Here is a 23,064-nt window from a genome sequence, read left to right as displayed (position 1 = left end):
CATATTTTGTTCTGTGTGGTGCAGTGCCCATAGAAAGAATAAGATTTCCATGTGATTTCATACATGTGCCCTGAGGAGTTAGGTCAGCAGGGGAGAATTCCTTGCCCAGAATCAGGAGCTGAGTACTGGCTATTCCTTGTGGTCCCTGCTAGTTCTTAGGCTTCTGCCTCTTGTCATGAGCACATCATCCAGCACCATCCTGAGCTTGCTGGGTCTATTCATAGAATCATAGAATGGCCTGGGTTGAAAAGAACCACAATGATCATCGAGTTTCAACCCCCTGCTAAGTGCAGTGTCACCAACCACCGGACCAGGCTGCCCAGAGCCACATCCAGCCTGGCCTTGAATGCCTCCAGGAATGGGGCATCCACAGCCTCCTTGGGCAACCTGTTCCAGTGTGATACCACCTTCTAAGTGAAAAACCTCCTGATATCTAACCTCGATATCCCCTGTCTCAGTTTAAAACCATTCCGCCTTGTCCTCTTCTGCATACAGCTGCTATTTCCAAAACATATAACAAGATACATCAAATTGATATCATCGAGACTGTCATAGAAATTGTGGAGGGCTTTTGTCAAGCAGCACAATCATGCCATCTCCTTATCTCAGAAAAGAAGGCTAAACTAAGGCTAAGTTAAGAAGTGAGTGTCAGTCTGCCTTTGGCAGTTGAACATCAGTAAAAAGAGAAGGAAAAGAAGTTTTACGTCTTAGTGTAGTTAATATAGCTACAATGTACTGTGCTTCATTATGAATTTTGTTTATGTAGTGATGACTTGACTGTGTCGGTCAAATCCTATAAATAATGCAGTGCTGGTTTACTTTTATTTCCATCTGACAGGAGCACTGAATTACTGTATTATGACATTATCTAGACATATCCTTTTGCAGAGCCTTGTAGTAGTACTCAGGATTTCTTGACTGCATTTGTCTTTCACCCATGAAGCTTACTTTCAGTATCACTTCCACTTGGCTGCTGAAACTAATCTCCAGCATCGGAATTTCCCTTTCACTCCCATATCCAGCTCTCTGTATCAGGATTCCCTGGCAGAACTTGTTGGTGATGGGCAAGGCTCAGCAGTGGCTGTGAGAGCTGAGGCACAGGGCGGTGATAGGAACATCAGGGGACATGACCATGGCCACAGCCCTTGTTGTAGCCCCGCTGCCCTGCCTCTCACGTACATCACTTGGCATCAGCTGGCTGGCTGCTGGCTGACTTTACATTTTCCTCTCATCAGCTGCCTGAGAGCTCACTGATCTGTTTTGCTTGCAGTGTGATGGGTTTGAGCATACTGTATTATTTATAAATGTTTAGTAATTTTCTGTGTCAGCGATGTGTTCTTTGGGGCTGCTTCAGCCTTTCAGAAGCACACTTGACACAGTGTCTTATTGTCTCAGCACCACATCATTCCTAACCAGTTGGTCTGTGTATTTGCTTCCGCTTTCTGCAGCTTTTAAAATGTTCTTGTGGTTTAATTAATTAAACTTTCATTAGGATGCCACGTCTGATTCTCACCCAAGATGCAGTAGAATGAATGGGAAGCGGCAGCAGTGGAGTTAAGCTAATATAAAATTGTAGATCGAGATCTGTTGTCTTCATCTACATTATCATACTGCAAATCTTATTGAGGATTTTCCCTACAAAACCAAACGATTTTGGAAATACATTTTGACACTCAGCCACCTTTCCTTGCTTGGATTCCTAGATTAATGCTCCAGAATCCAACCTTGAGGTATGTTGCCCCACCTACAGCTTTTCACAAACTTGTCTCTCATACTTGGTCCTGAATCAGCAATGATTCCCTGTGGTACATTCTGCATTATTTGAGGATTAGTATATCTCCAAACAGAGGGAGAAAGTAGTATTTCCTAAGCCCCAGTTCTGTCCCCTTTGAAAAGATGGGCTGAGTTTTGAAGAGCTCATTGTCTCTGGTCAAAGGAGCTGCCTTTTCAGGGTCACAAAACCTTCAAAGCAGCTGTGGCTCAGGCAGTTCCTTGTGCCAATCTTCCTTTTTGCTTCTCTCCAACTCTTCCCTGCTCTGCAGGTGGATGCAAATATAATTACAGCATTAGGTAGAGATTCCCTAAGTGGCTTTCAGTGAGATAGCTAGATTGTCTGGCCATGGCTAGACCTTTGACCACCCCTTTCTTTAGTAGAAAATATTGATGGAAAGCAAAGATATTGTCTAAAAAGGCTCGTACTGCCAGAGACATGGACCTCCTATTTTACTGTTAGCTATGTAAATGTGAAGATGTATTGATTCCTTAGGGATTTTTCATGCCCTTTTTAATTTCTATCTAAAAAAGAAATAGCTTATCATTTTCAAAGGGACGGCTTATCATCTTTAGAGGAACAAGTAGATTTCTTCAGTGTTCCTTTCTGAGGGCAGAATAAATTGAGTTATTCTTCAGCTTAACTAAACAAGCAAAGAGAGTGTTAGGAATAAGGAGAACAAAAGATGTCCAAGAATTATCTCATAAGACCAGATGGGCAAGCAGAAGTGTCGATCTCAGATAAACTTATGCTGAGAAAATATCTCATTTGCAAACAGGCACTGAACAGGGTGCCTGTGAAACCACTGAGAAAAGATGCGCCTGATCCCCACATTGAAATGATGGCTTCTAGTTGGCAGAAGCTTTGATTGTTCCTTAGAGCTACCCAAGCGAAGGAGAAGCTGATGCAGTTGTCAGCCTGATCACTGACTAACCGGACCCATCATGTTCTGACAGCTGTATCAGGTACAGATGGTTGTAATATTTTCTTAACTTCCACTCCATGGGAGAATCAGTCAGGTCTATCTGATCCATGAGCTGCCTTATGTGTGGAGAGGCTGCTCAACCCCAGTTTCCCCTTCTTTTCTTCCCATCCTTATTCAGCAGAGAAGTCACATATTCCCCACAAGATCTACAAAGCCTACAAAGCCTTAGAGCTCTGTTCTTTCTCGTATTATATGTATATGCAGTCTTGTTCCTATTTTTCTTTTCCAGATTCTCTCCTTTTTACTCAAACACTAATTACAGCTGTTCTACCCCACTCTGCCCCAATATTCTGAAGAGCAGAAGTGGCCAAATTCTTCCATTACCTCATGTCTGTAGAGATCACTCAGCTTTTGTAGCCCCTCTTCCTCCAACAGCATTGGATTTCGTGCAGTTTTTCCACTGCCTGCAGAGGTGGGTATTCTTGGCTTGACCTCTTCCAGCTAAAGTCACAGGCACTGCATATGCTTTGAAAGGGGCAGACTCTTTAGCAGGAACTGTTGTGAAAGGACAAGGGGGAAAGGTTTCCAGCTAAAAGAGTGGAGATTTAGACTGGATTTAAGGAAAAAGTTTTTTTACATTAAGGGTGGTGAGACACTGGCACAGGTTGCCCAGAGAGGTGATATATGCTTCACCCCTAGAGACACTCAAGGTCAGACTGGACGGGGCTCTGAGCACCTGATGGAGCTGTAGGTGTCCCTGTTCATTGCACGGGAGTTCGACTCAATGGCCTTTAAAGATCCCTTCCAACTTAAACTATTCTATGATTATACGATATGAAGAAGTAGCTCTAGAAATAAGGCTGCTCTCCCGCGTCACAGAGCCTCCAGCTGATGCTACCTTCCCCTTGGCTTTGATCTGTACCCAGAAATGTCACCATGTGGTTGCAAAGTGTCAAAGAGAAAGCAAAAAGTCTGCATTTATGGGAGGGAGGCTGTAGCAGGTAAAATCTGCACCTGACTTCATTGTGGAGGGAGGAATTCAAGTGATATGACAGGCTCTGAGGAGTTTTTCTTGGGATCTAAATTTAAATATAGGTCTTATCTATGCTAATTTGAAGTCATTAGCTAAATTCAGGCAGATTGTGAAAAGTAAAATAGTTATTTTGGTATAGGGGCACCCAACATGAAATAATGAGCACAGATCCGATTTCAACAGATGCTGCTTTTTAGTCTTCTATAAAACCTGACTTTTGAGAGATACCTCTTTTTGAAGCGCCCCAAATTATTTCATCTAAAAATAACTAAGTAAAATACCAGAAATATGACTTTGTACCTTATGGCTGGGAGAATAAAAACACAAATTGTACTGCTGAGCATTAACTTCAATTACCTCTGATTCCCTCAGGTGCAGATTTGTTCACTTGGCAGGCTGACTCAGAAGCAGACACTGTCAGCATGCTCATGCACTCCCACCATTCAAGGCCACGGTATTTTAGAGTTTCTGGCAATAGGTTCACCCAGCTGTTGGCATGTCCCTTGCAGTGGAAAGGCAATGGAGCACTGTGCAGCTCAGCAGACGCAAGCCCGGCTTTCTGTGATCACTTGTACTTGGCTCTGATTTCCAGAGATGGGAGCCCCTATCGGCACATCAAGCCTTACTCCTGTACTAAGGAACACAATGAGATCTGACAAAATGAGCACAGGTGATTGCTCATTTATGCTTTTGCCAACTGGCTATTGAGTCGGTATGGCAGAGCCAAAATTCAAATTAAAGTTTGACTCACACGCATCCAGTATATTGCTCACTATCTTCTTTCTCAGAGGTGTTTTGGCAAGAGAGTTTCACATTTGTCATCCAGGGGTTCGACATCTACCCAACCTTTTCTTGGTTCAGTAAAATAGATCTTTAGTACAGGGAGAATCATTTGTGAAAGCATTCTCCTAAGTGTCAGCTTAAAAAATTGGTGGTGGCTAAAATGGTGCTTTCAAATCCAGTATCGATCATTTGTGTAAGCAAGTGAGAAATGTTCCAGAAATACATTTCTCAGCTGTTACTGGAAGTGACACAGGCTTGGTCCAGTTTCCTGAGCTGTGTCTGTAAAATGAATCTCGAGTTTGGTCATTTGGATTTAGGGACTGTGAATGAAATAGAGCAACCAAACAAACTCAGAAGATATAGAAGGGAAGATTTTGGCTAGTGATTTCATAGGCACAGTGAGCAGATTAGCTGCTAAATGCTTCAATTTGCTTGTAAATTGTTTTATTATCCTATTGCCTTTGTAATGTCTTTGGATGCCCTGTCCCTGGAGACTCTCAAGGTCAGGCTGGGTGGGGTTCTGAGCTGTGATGGAGCTGTGGGTGTCCCTGTTCATTGCAGAGGAGATGGATTAGGTGACCTCTCAGGGTCCCTTCCAACTTAATTCTGTGATTCTGTGTAATACTTGAACAATCATCACTGCTGCAAATTAAGGATATTGTCCTATTCTGGGCTTGCAAGAGAAATGAGAAAGGTGGAGGATCTGGTAAGAAGGAAGTAATGTGGAGTTATTCTTGAACTATTTACTGCCCTTCACACATTTTTATGGGCTTCAGGAGAGATCTGAATGAGGTGTTACGCTGAAAGCTGAACTGAGAGGCTGCTCCTTATGTAGGGGAAGATGGTACAGAGGAATGAGCTGTTTGACAGATGGACTTTCACTCTGGATGGGTATTTGCACAGGAGGGTGTGAATCGCCACCTTGTTTCCAGTCTGCTTGAAATACAGATGTGGGCATGAGGAGGAGCCATTGTCACCTAGTGGAGTCATTGTCCCATACACTGTCCCCAAGCAGGTGTATGGAGACCACGCTGGCAGCTTCTCCTTCCTTGTGACTGCGCATGACGCCAAGGAAGGAGCCATACAGGTTGGCCATTGGGAAGTGCAATGGGGCAGGGACACAGAAGCTGATGTCTGAACCCCAGAGCCCTGGTGCTCCTCTCCTTGTGCAAGTCCCCTCCTCATGGCTTGGTTTGCAGGCGTTGCCCAACTCAAAAAAAGCAATCAAAGCAGAGCAGTAAGAATTTTGCCCCATATTTTGCAAATAAATTACCATTCTTCAACATCAGCCTGCATCCACCTCATAAACTCACTTCTGAGCTTGGCACAGGAAAGGCAAGAAACCAACATTCAGCCTAAGCGTAGGCTTATGATTTATTTATTTTTTTATCCTCCCAAAGTTCAGTTATTTTTACCTAACGCATAGCATTCTTACCCCTATAACTGTGCTGGCACGTGGGCGGCGAGCTGCCGGTGTCTGACAGCTTGCTAATAATGCAGCGCTCTGCGAGCTCAGCCCGTGCCAGCAGCCATCACCGGAGTGGCAGGCAGCACGATGACAGCATGCAGGAGAGGCAAGTGCCATCTGAGAGCTGACACCGAAGGGAATTTCCCAATTACTGCTGCGGTGTTATGCTGAGGGTGTCAAGGAGGGCACGCAGCAAGCACACTCCTGACTGCGAGGTGCACGGCACCTTTATCAAAATGAACAATTTGTAGTTAGGGCATGCGATTGAGTTTTATTATGATTTGGAAGGAAAAAAAAAAGAAGGATAATAAGCTATTGACAGCTGAGGTTGCAGTCTGAATTCAGCCATAATCGCAAGCACAGATGCTCGTGTTTTCACACAAGTGACTGCATTCACTAAGTCTGCCTGTATAAACAGTTAAACCTCAGGGCTGAATTGCCAAAAGACACCAACACTTCTAAATACCAGGACACTGCTGCCCACAAAATGCTGCACGTGTCTGAGAGGTCCAGGGAAGAATCACAGAACAGCTCAGGTTGGAAGGGACCTCAAAGCCCACCCAGCCCCAACCCCTGCCATGGGCTGGTTGCCCCCCACCAGCTCAGGCTGCCCAGGGCCCATCCAACCTGGCCTTGAGCACCTCCAGGGATGGGGCACACAGATCTATGGGCAGCTGTGCCAGGGTTTCATCACCTCTGAGTAGAGAATTTCTGTCCTGTCACAGTCTGCCCAGGTAATAATGAGGGTGGGATTACCTTGCTTTCATGTGACACTGTATCACAGGTAGGCTCTGTGCTGACTTCTCTGGAAGCACTGGAGAAAAGGCCGCAATTCTGATACTGTTCGGCCTTTCCTTTGCTTCTCACAGCAGAAACCCAAACTGCAGCCTTAGACAGTATGCTGAAATTTACTTAGCTAAAATTAGACAAGATGACTTCCGTCCTATGCAGTGTTTGGCTTCATATCAGCTGAAATATTAATTCTTTTCCTGTGACAGCACAGTGTTGCCATGGTGTGGCTCCTGCAAAGTTACAGGAGCAGTATGTTTTTTCTCCCGATAGAAGATACTTTAACATAGAGTTGTCAAAGAACTCGATTTAAGCACCATTCCTGTGAAGCAGCACAGAGGAAGATTAGGGACTCAGCATCTCCCGTGCACTGTCCAAAGTAAACCTTTGCCTCTTCCCTATGGGCAGCTGTGGTTTCCCCTAAGCACCAGATTTTGTCCTCATGGGAAGTTGAGACAGAAGAACTGTGGGAACATAGCCTCTGTCTAAACATGAAGAGAGACTATTCAGCATCACAGTGGGATCCTGGAATCCAGACTCCTAAATTTAAAGAAAAAATATGGAAATTAAAAACAGTGTAATGAAGAGGTGTGGGGTTTTTTGGGAGGGAAAAAAAAGAAGTGTTGGAAAGCTGAGATTCAGTGAGAAAAGCACTTCATTTGATGCCCAATTTTGTCAAAACCATGTGTGAGGGAGGGAGGCTATCAGCAGTGGGATGCAGTGTAAGAAGGTATGAACTAGCACAGCTCTGTGTGAGATGAGATGCAGAGAATAGACCATATAGAAGAAAAATGAAATTAAGTTCATTATTAAGACACTAAGCCATTCATCACTGGGAGGCGTGCCATTCTAACCAATGTCCTCATGTGGCCAAGAAGTTGACACAGCAGGCAAGGGACTGTTTTCTTTTCCCTCTCAAGCTGATGGCTTAATGGCGTGCCTAGAAATGGGCATGTGGTGATAAATGAGGTGTACTCAAAACATGGCACAGATGCCCAGGACCTACAGAAAAGTTCCTTCCTTCCAGTGAGGGTTGGGAGAAAGACCCTAAGCCTAAGCCTGCTTCAGTGCAAGCTCCCTCAGCCTGTCTTCCTAGAAGACATGTTCCAGCCCTCTGATCATCTTTGTGGCCCTCCTCTGGACCTTCTCCAACAGTTCTCTGTCTTTCTTGTACTGGGGGCTCTAGAACTGGACGCAGTACTCCAGATGGGGCCTCACAAGAGCAGAGTAGAGAGGGAGAATCATCTCCCTGTTCCTGCTGGCCACCTCTCTTCTGATGGAGCCCAGGATCCCACTTGCTTTCCGAGCTTTGTTGCCCTCATTTGGACAAGCTCTAGGACCTCAACATCTTCCTCATAGTGAGGGGTTCCGTTATTCTGACACTGTACGCCATATCTATGCCATATATATTTTACAGGTGATACATACCCTTTCTTCATTCTAAAACAGCATGAGCCACTCACACACCAGGCAGAGTGGAAGGTGGCTGGAATTCAGTACTCTGTGTAGCTGGGCAGTGCCTGTCCTGCTTCAGGACTGCAGACCTTTCCTTGGCCGTGCATACATCTCAGCTTGACACCAAGCATATAACTGAGCTGCTCTGTGTCTCAGGTCCTTGCAGCATGGCAGCATTCCCACACGTCAGCCCTGTGACTATTGAACCTCATGGCTGCTACACAAAAAACTTCTTGTGGTTTTGCGTGAGATTGTTCTCTTATTATTTAGGGAAAAGTGATAAAAGAGACCGGGAGTATGTAGCTAAGCAAAATGTTTACTCATTAACTCAGTGATGGGTTCAGCAGCCTCTTGGCAAATCCACTCTCCATCTAAAGCACAAGCTGGTTTTCTGTGTTTGGGAGTTGAAGTTTAACCCTTGGAGGGACTTTGTGGGAGAGGGGGTCCTGTTTCTAGCAGCTCTTGTTTCCTGCCCTTCATCACATTGTGCATGGCACAGCTCCCAGTGTGAGCTGACACCATACTCTATCCAAAACAACCTTGCTGCATAGCCAGAGCTCTCACCAAGCAGGTCCCTTCGCCTTGTGGTGTGCTGACAGCAAATTCCCTACTGATGGATGGTGCCTACATGGCCTCAGAAAGCCCTACAGGACTGATAGCAGCACCAGTCTCCTCTCCCACACACCGCTCACTCGTGAATGAAGCACGATGAGGGCATTGCAGGGTTAACCACTGCTCTGTCAGCGTTTTTGTGCTGGCATAGCCCTTTCACAGCAAGATGTCATTGGCTGAATTGATTATTTCTTCTTTGTTCCGCTGTCCAGACTCAAGAGAAAAGCGAGCGCTGGCAGCTTTCAGTTCTCAGGGCCTCCTTGCTACAACATCCTTCCTGCAAATGTGATCAAAACAAGTGGAGATGGAGCTTGTTTTATAGAGGTTTCTGTTAGGGCTGCAGATTGTCATGGGTCAGTTGCTGCTTCTAGCATAAACCTTGCTGCCCAGGCTGGCTGGAAGTGTCTGTCTTAATTACAATTAGGCGGAGGTTCTGTCTGTAGACACAAGTTGTATTGCTTTTATTACTCTGATATCATTAAAGTCTTACAAATACACTGAAATGAATGCAGTTACAGCAGTATAAATGACCTTATTTATCTCATATTCTGTGCTAGTATAAAGCACCTTTATGCCCACATAATTGCAACTCACTAGGGGTTGTGCCAGTGTAAATGTTTTGGTACAGAAATCAATAACTGGCATAGTTAGAGGCAGCCAGCTGTCTGAGGTGCAGCACAACAAATAGACTGAGTGCTCTGCTATTTTTGGTTTTAATCTATCATTCTTATCTTGACCTAGAAATAAAATTGAATAGGAAGTTGAAATTATCTCTGCAGCAGAAATAGGGGTCACAGGTGTTATGTCCCTGTTGACCTCCAGCAGCCAGAGGATGTATAAGCTACAGGAGCTGCAGGGTGGGAGCAGTCTCTCCTGACCTACCCCTTGCACACAGATAAAGAAAGGGTCCAGCAGGTAAAGGCAGAAGTGATGGGAGAGTAATGAAGCCTAAAGCATTGAAACTGAGTCCCTGGTGAGGCTGCACCTCGAGTTCTGTGTTCAGTCTTGGGTTCCTCGCTACAAGAAGGACACTGAGGCACTGAAGCATGTCCAGAGAAGGGCAGTGAAGATGGTGAAGGTCTGGAGCACAAGTCTTATGGGGAGCAGCTGAGGGAACTGGGATTGTTCAGTGTGGAGAAGAGGAGGCTCAGGGGAGACATTGCTCTCTGCAATGGTGGGGTTGTAGTGAGGTGGGGGGTCAGTGTCCTCTGCCAGGTAACAGCAATAGGATGAGAGGTGATCACCACAAGTTGTACCAAGGGATGTTCAGGTTGGATGTCAGGAAAAGTTTCTTCTCAAAAAGAGTGGTGAGGCATTGGCACAGACTGCCCAAAAAAACGTGGAAATGTGGCACTGAGGGATGTGGTCAGTGGGCATGGTGGGGATGGGCAGCTGGTGGGAATGGATGATCTTAATGGTCTTTTCCAACCTTAATGATTCTGTGATTCTGTGTTGCCATTCTTCCTAGACCTATTTCTGCATACTCAGACAAGCATTGCCAGTAGTGGACAAACATTCAGTGATGGTGCATCCCTCTATAGCCCGTCAGTGGTGGTTTCTCCTTATCTGAAGGTTTTCTGGGTTTTATTTGTATGATTTTTGCCCACACTGATCACTTTTTATCCTAGAGAGAAGTCTCAAGATTGATCCCATCCTTAAAACACAGACCTGAGAAACTGAAGAGTTAAAAATGTGCTCCAGTGATGGTTTGCACCAGTCTTCAACACATTTTTAATTTTATAGCTAAGTTTCTATATCTGTAAAATGAGAGAGATCTGCTTAACCTGTGGAGGAGTTAACTCCCAGCGTCACGCTGGTTTTTGATGCAGAATTCATTGACGTTTATGAAGTACAATGTGATTTTTGTGTGAGTGATGGTGTTAATGAATATGAAGTTGAGGTTCGTAGCCTTTTGTCTCAGTTACAGCTGAGATGGAATTGTTTTCTTCAGAGTGTCTGGTATGATGCTATGTTTTGATTCTAGGAGAAGAACAGTGCTGATAACACACTGATGTTTATAGCTTCTGCTATAGTGTTGTACAGAGCCAGAGCCATTTGCACCCAAGGGTTCAAGGAGCTGGGAGGGGTCAGAACCAGGACAGCTGACTTAAACTGGCCAAAGGGACATTCCATACCATATGACATCACGTGAAGGAGTTTTGAAGGTGGTGAGAGTTCATCATGCTCTCTTCCACTGCTCAGGGGCTAGATGGGCATTGGTTGGTGAGTGGTGAGCAATTGCTTGTGCATACATATTTATTTATATATATGATTATTATCCTTTTCTCCATCTGAGCAAAGAGTTTTAGTTCAACCGAGTTCTACTTTGTCTTTGTTTTCTATTCTCTCTCCTATCTCACTAGGAAGGAAGGAGTGAGAGAACAGCTGTGCTTCTCAGCCATCTGCTGGGTTAAAGCACAACAACTTTGCTGGACTTTATTATTATTTTTCAGGTACCTCTGGAAAAACAAACAAACAAACAAACAAAAAAAAACCATAAAATCATTTTGGAATTTGTTTTTATTTCCAGCTTTACAAAACATACCACAAACTATGGGAAGCTTAAGTAACTTTGCGTTCTGAGTGCTGTGTCTGCAGCAGTTTTATTCCCTTTACAATCAGATTAAAATTGGTAACTGATCTACAAATCAACCCCTTGATGCAGTGCATCTGCCATAAACCAAATCTTCTCTGGCTCAAATGATAGACACTTATTCTGGCTGACAAGTTGTACTTTTAATTGGAAGCTGCAGCTCTGGAAATGAATTGGACAGGGTGAAATCATCGCAGTCGTAGATGTAGACAATGACAGAAGCCAGTATGTTCAGTTCTCTTTGCTGAGGCTCGTAACGCACACAGAAAGCTGCTGATCGTACTGAGTTGTTATTGAAGGTATTTGCCCTTCATTGAACAGGGAGCTTGCAATCACATTTTGCTGGAATAGGTTCTTTGTACAAACAAATCTTAAATCAGAAGGAACTTCTATGTCATTTCTTCCTCTCTGATCAAAACCTTCATGCCTGAGCACCTTGTGCAGAGGAGCATTAGGCTCACATCTCTAAAGTCCTATTTGTTATTCAAGATTTGCTCCTGATAGCTTCAACTACTGAAACCCCCACCACCACCCATACAGCTTTAAAAATGGAAAAATGGTTCATTTTCAGCACTTTGCAAAGCCTTTCATTGTAAAGGGGGAGCAAGTAGAAAAGAACTGCTTGCATCCAAAGCCCCCAAATCTTTCCACTTGTTCCCAGGGCTCGGACAACAATACCACTATGAAAATAGCTCTGAGGAGGAAGAGCATGCTGGGTAATGAGATGCAAATGAGCACACTAAGCATCCCACTCTGCTTCGGAGCCTTTGTATCCAGGAGTTCGATAACAACTGGCTTTTGTGTCATGATAGGTTAGCACAGAATAGATTTCACAACGTGTGTGTGTTATCCTCATAGTTCTCAGCTTGTGGTCAGCAGGATAGTTAAACGTGGCATCCATTTTATGGAGAAGCTGGTAGAAAAGTTGTCTAGATTAAAGCTAGCTGAAATAAGAGTGTGGCAGTTAAATGGAACAAAACTCAGTGCTGGGCTTTTAAAAAGAGGATTCTTTAATTTATTTATTTCTATTACTCTTTCCCTACTCTGCTCAAGGTCATCTGCATCCAGTTGCTGTGGCCAGGATAGACTGCTGCATGCAACACTGAACTCTTCACTGTGTCTTTTGGGTTCCTTTGTCCTACAATAAACTGAGTTTGTACAGGTCTTCCAAAATACTCAGGAATTAACAGTTACCCTTGTATCAGAAACTTCCTTCTTTCCATCTCTATGAAGCAGTGCCTGTTGTTCCCATCTCGCCTTGGATTTCTTTAAGGATGTCATTTGTCTTTCTATTGGGATGATGCTGTGCATGATGTCTTGTAACCTTGCTGCCCTTCAGTTATCAGACCACAGCTCAAATAGTTTATGAGTACTGGCACCTTAAGACTTTTCTCTGCCCAGATGTAAGTTGCACCTTCCCAGTTTGCCAGTTTGCCTGCTGTTAGTTTTCTCCTTGGCTTATCAACATACCATTCTCTTAAATGTTACTGTTGTTTCTTCTGGTGCTTTCACGCACCTATGTTTCTATTTCTACTTCACCCATAACCATCTTAATAGCTAAGAAAGAAACTTCATTTTTGGAAGGCAGAAGTATCTTCATTTGCTCCTTGGACTCACAGTTCTTTTGAGTAGTGCCAGGAGGACCTCAAAGCCCCATAGATGTGACCCATAGAAAAGCAAAGGGGGGTCAAGTCTTAGGCATCCCTCTTCCAAGTGGGAGAACATCATCATCTGGAGCCTTCAGAGGGTGAGGAGATGAGGTACGAGGACCCACATACTAGCCAAGGGTAGAAGGGAGATTTGAGAAGGCAGAAAGATGTAAAAGTTGTATATGGGAGTTGGTAGATGAAAATAATAGATCTGGACTTTGGGCAGGAGGAAATGAAACACAGATGGTGGTGCCTCATCCTTGTAGCTGTAACATCTCCAGCAAAGGCATGTTGTATCTGATTGCTCCTGTATCTTTTGTCCCCAGAGCAGTCCAGGCAGCAGCACCATGCCATCATTCCTTGGGCAATACCTGCTGCTCTGGCATCAGGCTCACAGATGGCAAAGCCTTGCTTAGTGTATTCTCTGGGGATTGATGTGCTCAAACTATGGGGTTTATCAATAAATCAGTGCATTTCTAAAAAGCAGCCAGCAGGGAGCAGTGATTGGGGTGCTGATGAGACTCCATATTGAGTGACAGAACTTGGGTCCGCTGTCCTTCTGCCTGTACGCATAGGAAGAGCACAGCCTGAGGACCTCACCCATCCATTGGTACCTAGGTGAGAGCTCTGTGCCAAGAGCTGATTCTGCCACATTTCCTCAGCTAAAGATTTTCTCATGTTTGGGACCCTGTGCTCTGACAGTTGCTCAACAAGACTGAGGTATTGGCCTCGATCTGCAGAGAAAAGCAGTTCCTGCTTATATTCCAGTTTTTCTGTGCATTACTGCTGTTTGTTATGTGCGAAGCCATTGAAGTTGGGGGTCAGAGCCAGTACTACGCTTTGTCCATTGCTAAGAATTAAAATAAATGTCTGTATGGAGGAGCGGAGAAAAAGCAGCAAACCTTAAAAACCAAAGAGATGAATTTTATTCTTTAAAGAAATTATTTTCTTTACCTATATAACCATAAATTTTGGAAAAGTGCTTAGCGCTGTTATGGCTGAGCTTTATGAGATTGTTAGTTAATAATAATACCTTTCTCTTACACAAGTGATTTTTTCCTTTATCGATCACAAGGCACTTTACGGGGAAAGATATCAATTATCCCAGCTTTTATGGGAGGGGAAACTGAAGCACCGAGACATCAAATGTCAGATGGAAGGTTACTGAACAAGACAGGGGGTGAGCAGGAAACCAAACAGAGCATCTCAGTGCTGCTTCCCAGGCAGGAGACCATTGTGTGAAGGGCAGCTGAGGTATACATAGGTCTGTCTGAAGGTTGCATGTCACCAAAGAAGGCCATATATCTTTTCTACGAGGCCTCTTTCTGCAGCTCTGTGCTCTGTGTCTGTATCACGAAGGTCACGTCTCCAATGAATCATTTCTTATTGGAGGTGAAGATGAGATTCACTTCATCTGAGGAATCTGCTGTTAGCACAAGGCACGGCTTTCCTAGCATCAGTGGATGCTAATTGGTGGAGGCAATTGCTGGTAACGAAAGGTGAAAGTCTTTCTTCTGAGCCCAGCTGGAGAAAAGCAGACCCGCTTTCCTATTATCAAGAGCAGCACTCATTGAGGGTGTACGTAAAAAGATGCAAAATCATTTCTCTTTAGAAGATAATGAAGGTGTCTAGATGAGGAGAAAACACTGAGAGCTGTGCCCTGCGCACACCTCCACACCTCCTCCACAACTGAGAAAAGAAAATACCAGGACTTAGCCTGCTGCAACCCAGGCATTTGCTATACAAAAGCACACACTGGAGACTTTGTCATTATTACTTTTTCCTGCCTTTGTTGTTACATCATTGTATGCCAAAGAAAGAGACAGAACAAAGCTGGGTGTACAGGGTGGGATGCGGGGTATTTGCATGTCCCCTTTTCACTGAAGGTGCCACCACCCACCCCATCGCCTGTGTTACGTAACTCTCCTCTCCTGCAAACAGTGAAATTCATTAGCATAAATTATACCCAGAGTGTAGTTAGGCTCAGTTGTCACTTCTGCAGGAAGATGAGGCCTTTGTGCACAGAAAAATTAAAGAGAATTGTATAATGATGATGTGCGCTGGTTACTAAGCTAGCCACCAGTTAGATATATTTATAGCCATTCCTGCAAGTAACAATTACATGCTAATTATAACCCAAATAGAATTCTGTAATTTCTCCCTGAAAATGAAAGCAATGCAAGGAGATGTTAAAATCTGTGCTGAGGCATCGTATTAGTAATGAGGTTTTTAGGCAGCACTGCACTCTGTAAGGGATGGAAACAAAAGAGGATATGGACACTCTTTCTGTTCTTATGTACCCATTTAAGCCTAAATAAAGGATCTGAACTTTGAAAACTCCATATTCCACAACCTGTGAATTTCCATACAAAGTGTTTCAGGAAAGCTAAATGGGACTCCTGTAGCCAGTTACTTATTGAAAAGTATTATCAAATCTTGGAGTGGAGTCATATAAGTGGGAGATAAATGAAATATCCATGGAGGGCCGTGTGAAGAATAAACCTTGTGTTTACTCTTCTTTTTGCCTGACCTCTGTCATGTTCAAGGCTTTTGAATGCTTTTCTGAAGGACGGTAGAATTAAAGTCAGGGAAATAGATTGAAAATGGGATAACAGTGCTCATGTGTTTAGCAGAAGTAAATTGTGCCAGCCTACCTTGATGTCATCGATAAGATAAATGATGTTCTAAGAAACGCTGTATGTGTAATCTACGTGGACTTCTGTAATGCATTTGGTATGGTTGCACTGCAGAATTTATGAGGCATGAGGACATGGAGATTAATAGGATAATTGATATGTGCATGTGGGTCTGGCTGAAGAGGAAATAAAAGTGATGAGTCTTGAAAGAGGAATTTGCACTCTGAAAGGCACACATTAACAGTTTCAAGTGTTGGCTAGACAAATGATCTTGTTTGGTGTTCCCATCAAGGGTGCCAGCTTCAAAAGTGGGAGGTTCTGATCCAGAAACAGCAATCATATTCTTACACAGAGGAGGTGCCAGGGAGGAAAAAAAAGAATACCTGAGGGTTTTAGGAGATGAAATGGAATGAGATTTGCTAATGGTGTAAAGGAAACAGTGCATTTGGGTACAGATAACAAGGCTTCCCATCTCTGCTCAAAGTGCATGCACTGAGGCTATGGTTAAGCTGGTTTATGGGGCCTGTGGAGATGTTTTTGGAGCACAGCATTCAGTCTCCAGCTTAGGGTGGATGACAGCAAGCTGGAGCTGCAATACAGGCAGGTGAATGGAAAATTCACTATGTGAAATGAAGCCAAAGGAGCTTGGTCTATTTAGTTCACCAGAAGAAAGGCTGACAGGTTTATTATGGGTCTCTGGTAGGCAGCGTGGCATCAGCTGGCTTGCGTCCCCACAGCATAAGTCACCTCTCCTTTGTAGGCGATTTGCCATGGTGTTGCCAGGGAGAAAGCTGTGAGTGATTGGGGTCCACAGCCCAGGTTTGTTCCCAGGCCAGCTTGGATGGGCCCTGGACAGCCTGATCTGGTGGGGGACAACCAGCCCATGGCAGGGGGTTGGGCTGGGTGGGCTTTGTGGACCCTTCCAGCCCAACCCATTCTGTGAAAAGGGGAAGTCCCATGGAGCCCTGCGTTCCACAAGGCAGAACAGACTGTCACACCATATTGCCTTTTAAACATAATTTAAGAACAACAACAACAAGCCAAAAGCTACCTTTAAAGGCATAATCCAAATCCTTCACTGAGATAAATGTTCATTTTGCATTTTGTGCAGTTTTCATATTTTCAGGGGAAAAAAATAAAGCTAAGAAAAGTCTCACAAGAAACAGAAGGGCCAACCAAAAAAAGGAGTTTTCTTCTGCTTGTTCTTTACTCTTTTTGTTTCCTCAGACATAACCACACATTAGAAAACATAACTGTTTTTAAAAGCAATCACTTTTGATACCCAGCTATTTTCAAAGAGGTCCTTCTGCTCATTGTCACCTCTGGATAAACAATAAGGCAGCAGTCGTTCATGTAATTGCACAGGCTTGCCTGCTGTTTTTTTTTTTCTCTTGTTCAATAAAGTATCATTCATTTAGATCAAAATGCAGTCTTCTTAAATTAGAGGTTTACATGTGTAATTATATAAAATGATATGTTTGTTTACATCTGCAAGTAAAATTTAAATCATTTCCTATCATTTATCTTTGAAATTCAATTTCATTTTGTCTATCTCTAATTTATTGCAGGAGATGAATGTGCCGTTAGAGTGTTTACAACGCCTCTCACTGCCTGTGGGTAATAAAATTACCCTGGTTATTGCTATTCATTTCTGCATTTCTGTGGTTAGGAATACTTGATAGTTTTACTTTCCTGAATTAGGTTGGAAGTCCTGATGCTGTTTGTTTTGGCTGCTCCCTTCTTTCCTTCCCGTCCAAAGTCCCAAATTTAGTTTCATGCTATCAGAGAGAGCGGGACAGCAGACAGCTGATGGCTGCATTTCTGAACAACTCTATACTCTTTTCTGTGTTTAGAACACATAGGCTTCATTCATACCTTTCTATGTGTTGTTAATAAATATTTGAGATCACTAGTAAACTCATCAGTAAACCCGTTTGTTCCCACATGAATTTCTGCACAGTCAGCCTGCGGGAGCAGGCAGTGTGTATAAGCAGTTGCTGAATTCACGAAGCGTTTTTGGAAAAGCAGTGTTTGCTTTAGAGGTTCTTTTGTCTGTTTAACTTGTTGGGTTAAAAGAGCCACGTTCTCAGCAAACAGTCCCAAGGCATTTTTCTCCCCAAGCAGAGCTTTCAAGGGTAGCTCTACAAAGTTTCCTTTGATATCCTACTGTGGTTTTCTTTCTGTATCCTTCTTCCTTGCAATGCTTGAGAAAGATGATTGGGAATTGTCTGCGTTGTGGGTTGAGCATCAAATGGGGCACCGCACCTCTGCGGAGAATCCCTTCAAATTTTGTATTCTTCCTTCCATCTCAGAACTGATTTCTGATAAGATGAAGATCAATGCCTTTATGAGGAGAAAGTTTCCTTCAACTATCAGATATTAGAAAAGCGTTGAGCCATAACCTGAAGTTCTTAGTCCTAGTTCTCTCCTTAACTGTATTCAGTTAAATTTCTGGGGAGGGGGAAGGAGCTGTTTTCCTACTCTTCTTTGTATGCCTACGAAGACATTCAGTCTTCAGCTTGAAACAGAAGAATATATTCGTCTCCCTTCACTTTAGCCTGCATTACTTGTCAAGTACTCTCTTCATATCTCATCTAAACCAAGTTTAGAAATGAGATATTAATAAAGGAGTTCTTTAAAATTTCAGTTACAAAAATTGTATGCTTTATCCCATGAAATTTGCAGTATTTCCAGAGACAGCAGTAAAATACTCTGTCTCCATACCAGATTCTGTTATCTTTTAAGAAAGACTTCACAACACAGCTCAGGTAAGGTTATCCATCTACAGTTTGAAAGAAAATAATTTAATTTCATAAGGGGAAAGCTATTGAACTCCTCTTGGCTTCATAGCCATATTAGGGAAATTCAATCTGTGCTGGAAAATAGCTTGTAGCAAGCTGCTTTTTGGTCCCAAAGTGACATGCGATTGAAAAATATGTGAATTTCTTCTAAGCCAAAGGTCAGTTCAGTTCAGGATCACAACTGCAGCCGTGGGCTGATCTGGATGCACAGAAGATAAGCATCAGAAGAAGCACACATGCCGCAGTGCTTCCCTGTGCACTGTTCCAGTGTCAAAAGTTTCCTCTACTGTAGGATTGATGTTCAACAGACCTGGGTGATTTTTTCTTCATGGCTCTTTAAGTGCAATTCATTTCTAACACAGATGTTCAAAACAGTATATATATGTAAAATGAATAAATGTTGGTGGAGCCCAGAACTAGTATAACTCATATTTTAGGATACTTTTTAACATTCATTCATTAGTTATATATAAAAAGCCATACTCAAATTCAAATACTGGACTATGTATACAGTGCATATGTATGCACACAAGACATATGGAGATTTCTCATGAGGCCCTACTATGGTACTCTATCCAGGTTTAGTCCCCCAGCACAAGGGCATGGAACTGTTGGAGCAGGTCAGGAGGAGGCAATGAGGATGCTCTTTTTGGTTTGGAGGTTTGGTGGTTTGGAGCAACTCTCCTATGCAGACAGACCAAAGGAGTTGTGTTGTTCAGCTCGGAGAAGGCTCTGGGAAGATCTTGTGGTGACCTTCAAGTACCTAAGAGGCACCTGTAGGAAAGGTGGGAATGGATTCTGCCAAGGAGTATAGTGACAAGACAAGGGAGAACAGTTTTAAATTAAAAGAGGGGAGGTGTAGGTTAGATGTCAGGGAAAAATTCTTTACTCAGAGGGTGGTGAGGCCCTGGCACATCTGCCCAGAGAGCTGTGGTGCCCCATCCCTGGAGGTGCTCAAGGCCAGGTTGGATGGGCCCTGAGCATACTGAGCTGGTGGGGGCAACCAGCCCATGGCAGGGGGTTGGGGCTAGGAGGGCTTTGAGGTCCCTTCCAACCCAAACTGTTCAATGATTCTGTGATAGGATGTGGCAAGTCACTATTTGCCTTTAGTCATCTGTCTGTTTTTCTCAAGACTCTCACCCTGTTTGCATATTACTCCATGTTTCTTGGCAAGTTAATAATAAAAATAACCATAAACATAAGTATCTGTGTTAGCTTTAGGCCATCATATAAAATATGTTTCCATTTTCTGTACTATACAATGCAAACTTTGATACAGATTGGCAAAAATATTAGACTTCAATTTCAATTTTGGAGCTACAGTGGAAATAAATGGCAATATCACAAACTTCTGAGGAAGTATACTGAAATGCAAATACAGGTACTGAGCACATTGAAATGAAAGATTTTGGCCTTGAATTGCATGAAATATTAATTTGTTTGCTTTGCTTTTTTACATTAAGTAAGTTAATAACTTTCTTTTTTTTCATGTGTTACTGGCAATAAAAATGCAAAGATTTCAGGCAGTGCACGAAGTTCTTTGCTAGTATAAATTTGTGGAGTTGCCTTGATTGCAGTGGAATTGCTCTAGATGGAGCCTACTACCTGCATATCATCAGAGAGCAATGGGCATTTTAAGGTATTTCTCAGATACGTTCACGTGGCATAGCCACATGTCTAAGCATCCAAGCAGAACACTGCTCAAAAAATACAATGCATCACAAAAGACTCCATTTGAGACAGAACACTGTTCCAGTTCTGAATAACAAAGTACAACTTAGGTGACATGATGAAACCAGCAAGTTGCTACTCCTCTGTCAGGTTTGATGGCTTTATTATGAATAAAGATAGTTTTCTGTAAAATACATTATAAAGCATCAGGCATATTGTTGAATGCATAACTATTTCTGACTTTATGTCATCTCGTGCACATATATAAGCACACATTTGCACGCCTCTAAGGGCACACACGTACCGGACATTAACTCTTAAGTTCTGTGTCTAAGCTGGGGATTAGAAACACGGAATCATAAAGTAACCCAATTTAGAAGGGATCCATATGGATCGTTGAGTCCAACTCCTGGCTCCATCCAGGACCAGCCAAAATTCAGTGCAGGCTTGTCGGACTGCACAGGGTGTGTTCAGCCACCTTCCAACTTTTCCAAACTCTATGACACAAGGAGAAAAATAATTTATTTAGGATGGGAAGAGATGTTTTAAGTCAGACATTCAAGAAAAAGTAAGAAATTCAGGGAACAGAACCACAGAGCCCTGTACGTGTGATGATGATTTTATCACAAATAACTTTTCTTTCACACCCGGTTTTTCTCTTCACTTTCCTGACTGTTCTTTAAGAATCATCACACTTAGAAATATCTCTTGGGCCCAGCAGGACCATGTTGTTTCCCTGGAAATTTCAGAGAAATCATCTGAGAGGTGTGGTTTGACTTCTGAAGCTTGTTAGCTTTTTTTGCTGTTTTGTGAAAAATGCCTGCTATATCTCCCAGCTGGCTTCGGACAGTTGACCAGATGGCTGTGTCTACAAGAGCTATGGCACATATTGAAGATGGGAAAAAAAGCAATGGTCATTTTTCATCATCATCCCCCTGAGATTTTATATCAGCACAGCCCAGCATCATTGCTTTGGGTGTATATTTCCCTGTGAGTTATTTTCTTTACAGAATGTCTTCCTAACATAACAGTATGACAGTACAGTACTGTTAGAGAAGAACTGCATTTAGGATGTATTCTCTTGTGCAAATCCAAGTTTCTCTCACTCACCCTGGATCTGTAAAAGTTAAACATCCTGCTAAAAATTACTACTGCCATGTATTTGTACTGAATACAAGAGGGACACAGCAAGATTCTCATGAAACTCACAGAGAAACTGGTATAGTAAAGCCATGGGGAGCTTTGAACATAACTTTTCCTTTTTCACTTTCATTGGTAGATCTAAAGCTGAGTTCCCTGAAATGCAGTTTTATAATGTGAAGGAACAAGGCTCATATCTGTACCAGTACATAACCATAATGAAATAATTTCTTGTTACAGAACTCTGTATAGAAGTATTTCCTAGCACTATCTAGGGGCAGCTGTCTTTTAGTATTTGGTTTGAGTTGTTAATTCTGTTTGCTTGGTTACCTGTCCTTCAGGAGCAGCTGCTGTCTTGGTACTAAACCTGTTAAGATCTGTTCATTTTAAAATACAGGCACTTTTGTTGTGGTGTTCTTATGCCCCCTTTAGAAGTAAACAAGGTTCTGAAAGCACTCTGACCATTATGGCAGCCCAAAAGGCCTGATACTGAAAAAAATAAGAAAGAAGAAAAGAGAAATCTCAAACCTGCAGTAGGAACAGTGATTCTGTGAGACTGCTTTGGTTTTACTAGTGAGAGACAAGCACTATAAATTCTGTGAGTGATGCTCAGTGTCAGATGTTAGCTCTTGGTCTTAAAAGCAGAAGTGAAGTCTTTTGCCTGAAGTAGGTGATAAGGACAGATGTCTGTGATTTACGGTGTTGCCTGGGCATTCCCCAGTACATGGGGGAAGCTGACTAATATTTCAGCATAGTAAATAGTCTAAACATTCATTATTTAAGGGGAAGGTCTTTGTAATTCACAGTACACCAATAAGAAGGATGAATGTGAAAGGTGGTATAAAAAATTATCACATTCTTTAATGAAATTAGATCACGCACAATAAATGTCCACAGAGACCATGCATAGAACAAATAAGGATATTTTAAATTTGAATTTTCTGTTTTATACATTTATTGAAACTGTGCTTCTCTCATAGCTTAGAACTTCTTCCTTGTGTCTTCCTTAGATGTGGGGGATCTTGTGTGAATGACACCAATTTGTCATCCATGCTGTCATGTCTGTTTAAACTCACGCAGGGAGTAGAAGTCTCCCATATGGTGTAACTGTTTTGAAGACTTACAATTGCTTGGCGCAGGAAATACCAGTTGTTTTGCTTTTTCAGCCTTTTGCCAGCACCTGGTTGTTCTTCCATGTAATAATATTACCGAGATGGCTCTAATGATCCAATCTGGTGCCTGTAGTATCCCCTTGGGTGTCACTTTTGGGATCTGTTAGATCTCATAATGAGCCTTAAATACAGGAGTCAGTCTGGACTTTCCTGTACATTACTTCAAGTACTGTTTTCCCTTCTTTATCCACAATATTTCCCCCCACTTCTCACCAGAACAGATAAGTGATTCCTCTAAGTAGGAGGTGACGGTGTATGAGGAGTTGCAGCTGTAGAAACTTTTGGATATTAGGGGCTCTATATAAACATAAGATGATGTTTCAACTGTTTTCTGCAGAATTTGCAGTCATCGTGGATTTGTGTTTAGGTGATTGACTGATCTGATTGAATAAGTAGATCTTATAAGAAACAGGGAGCCTTTCTTTTCCTGTCTATGTTGATAGTCTTACGGAGGAGTTCTTTGAAACCACTTTGTCCACTGCCATTGTTTCCAAAAACATCCTGTAGGAGAAGCCTTTACAATCATCTGAAACTATCAGATGACATTCAAACAAGGAATTTCCCCA

General features: G+C 42.8%; 1 protein-coding gene across 14 annotated transcripts in view; it reads left to right on the top strand.

The window, feature by feature from the left end:
* The window catches only part of FAT3 (FAT atypical cadherin 3), a 383,565-nt gene that overhangs the window by 228,341 nt on the left and 132,160 nt on the right, over positions 1-23,064 (top strand). The window lies entirely within an intron of this gene.

Source organism: Coturnix japonica, chromosome 1, assembly GCF_001577835.2.
Source record: "Coturnix japonica isolate 7356 chromosome 1, Coturnix japonica 2.1, whole genome shotgun sequence".
NCBI classification, from domain to species: Eukaryota; Metazoa; Chordata; class Aves; order Galliformes; family Phasianidae; genus Coturnix; species Coturnix japonica.
Note: the sequence above shows the minus strand (reverse complement) of the source record. Positions and strands in the feature narration are given on the sequence as shown.